At 40.2% G+C, this 2660-nt stretch overlaps 1 pseudogene; it reads right to left on the bottom strand.

Moving 5' to 3' along the window:
- Nucleotides 1-1043: 1043 nt before the first annotated feature.
- On the bottom strand, nt 1044-1545 carry LOC139325244 (acyl-CoA-binding protein pseudogene; annotated as a pseudogene).
- Nucleotides 1546-2660: the final 1115 nt, after the last annotated feature.

Consider the following 2660-nt stretch of genomic DNA (forward strand, 5'->3'; position numbering starts at 1 on the left):
CTCTGGCGCTGGCACGGTTTTTCACAAGCCTTGTCATTTATAGCTCTTGGCAGAAGGCCTGGCGATGAGTGAGTAGGAAGTTACAGTCTTTCAGAGGAACTGAGATCCATGTAGAAGCTTTGGGTGTTTACTCTGAAGGTGCAGGCTGTACTTAATATCCATGACCCTGCAGACATCTTCCTTCCGTTCTGAGGAATTTTTAAGATTGACAGTGGCTCTAGTCTACACACAGATTCCTTAACTGTTGTTGTGCTCTTTGTATTGGCAACAGAACATTCAACTGTACACATATCAGATGCACCGATTAGAAGGATATATTTGTAGCTCCAAGTTGAACTGTGGGATCCTTGATGCTCTCTGAGCTTGGTTGTTTCCTTGCAGAAACATTTCATGACCCAAACTAGGTAAGATCAAACTAGGTAAGTTTGCTCTCAGCTTATTTACAAGCGGCTTGCTGCCCTGCTCGGTTTATAAACAGAGAATAAACCCCTCTTCCTTCTAGCACTGATGATGTTACCTAGTTTGGTAATGAAACATCTGCAAAAGAGAGGGAGAGGGAGAGGGAGGGAGAGAGGGAGAGTCCCAGGAACCCCACATTCAAATCTGTTCTGTTAGGACAGCTGTGTGTTTTAGTGTATTTAGGTGAATCCTCAAAATTTGAGGCCATCCTTGGTTTGAAAAGCTGTCCATCCTAAATAAAACAAAGACCATGAAATTGTTCCCCAGCCAACAGCAGATTGAAAGAGTGTGTAGTGGTTGCATTATATTATTATAATAATAACTTTATTGTCATTGTACATGCATACACAGTATACCCATACGACGAAATTCACTTAACACCCAAAGACCAGGTCCAACACACATAACAATCCCCAAACACACTCCCACCCACCACAGATTCCCCACCCCTAAACCACCCAAACATCCATGCAACAGACCAAGTAATGCTGTCCAACAGCTCCCTGATGGTGGCCCTTTAGTTCAGGGGTCTCCAACCTTGGCAACTTTTTTTTTTTTTTTTTTTTTTTGTTGTTACCAATCAGTTGAACACTGACTGGGTATTTTTATTCTATAAACCATTAGAAGAAAAATGTACACTGCTATTCAGAAGTGGCAAATGTTTGGCACTGTTGGCAGTACTGTGTGCTATACAATTTAAGTATCCATATTGTTAGTAAAGCATATTTTCATTCAGGCAGGAGTTCATTGCATTCCATATTTCTCCTTCAACTCGTTACCTTTGGCTATATATATTTTGATTGCTTCTTCTTTGGACATACCTTTTAATTTATTCCAGGCATCCCACTTCGCTTTGCCTTTTAAATCAAACATTCCAGGGCGTTCTGTATTTACATCTCCAACTGTAACTTGCTTAAAGTGGCCGTAGAGATCCAGCAATTCTTGATCTGATGGCTGTGTCTTCAGCTTCTTAACTTCTTCAGCTGCTTTATCAAACTCTGCCTGCGTCATAATTGCAAGATAGTCGACAGGAACGAGAAAAAGACCGAAGACCGCCTGAAACTAGTGAGAACGCGCTTCCCCTTTGCAGCTATCCAACCTTGGCAACTTTAAGACCTGTGGACTTCAACTCCCAGAATTCTGGGAATTTATTTATTTATTTATTTATTTATTTATTTATTTATTTATTTATTTATTGGTTCAATTTATATGCCGCCCTTCTCTAGAGACTCAGGGCGGCTTACAATGCGTTAAGCAATAGCCTTCATACTTTTGTATATACCTGCTTAGTAGGGCTTTTGGCCCCCCCTAAGCGGTGTTCTTTTTTATACAAAGTCAGCTTATTGCCCCCACAATCCGGGTCCTCATTTTACCTACCTCGGAAGGATGGAAGGCTGAGTCAACCTTGAGCCTGGTGAGATTTGAACTCGCAGTAATTGCAGGCAGCTGGCAGCTAAGTGCTACTTTAACAACACTTTAGTCCTCTGCACCACCAAGGCTCTTGTTGAAGTCCACAAGACTTAAAGTTGCCAAGGTTGGAGACCCCTGCTTTAGTTTATCATTGAGTGCAATTATAGCTCTGGGATAAAAACTATTCAGAAAACGTGTGGTCCAAGTTTTAATTGTTCTGTATCTTCTGCCAGAAGATACATATATATCATGTATATAATACATATATAATGCAACCATAATATATAATATTATTATATTATATTATTGCAGTTTCATTGATGCACATAAATAGGGGAATTTTACATACGCAAATACCATGCAAAACCAGCTCCCTCTTTCTTAATTAGAATAGTTCCCTTTTTTTCCCAAGCAACATGCAAGTATGCATATATTTTACTGGGATCATTGACTGTCGTCTGACATAAACTCAAAAGAAATAACTATGGGATGAGTCAGGTCTCAAGAACATGTCAGCACTAGTGGACAAACTGGAATGTAGTTTCGGTGAATAAACCAGGATAGAGGAAGCTAAGCAAGATGCCAAGGTGGGTGTGTATCATTGATTGTGGCAAAATTTCATTGCTCCATAACGTTGGCTCATTTTCAAAACCTACTTCATTGAACTCTGTGGGTGTAGAGAGGAGATAGGTTGTGTAATGTTCCATATTTGTCTGCACTCGAGAAGAAGGCCCACTGTAGATTTACTTCCTAAATCCAATCCAATTCACTTTCTGAACCCACTTTCTGAA

This window comes from Pituophis catenifer, unplaced genomic scaffold (assembly GCF_029215685.1).
Source record: "Pituophis catenifer annectens isolate HBS135680 unplaced genomic scaffold, rPitCat1.0.hap2 SCAF_16, whole genome shotgun sequence".
Lineage (NCBI taxonomy): Eukaryota > Metazoa > Chordata > Lepidosauria > Squamata > Colubridae > Pituophis > Pituophis catenifer.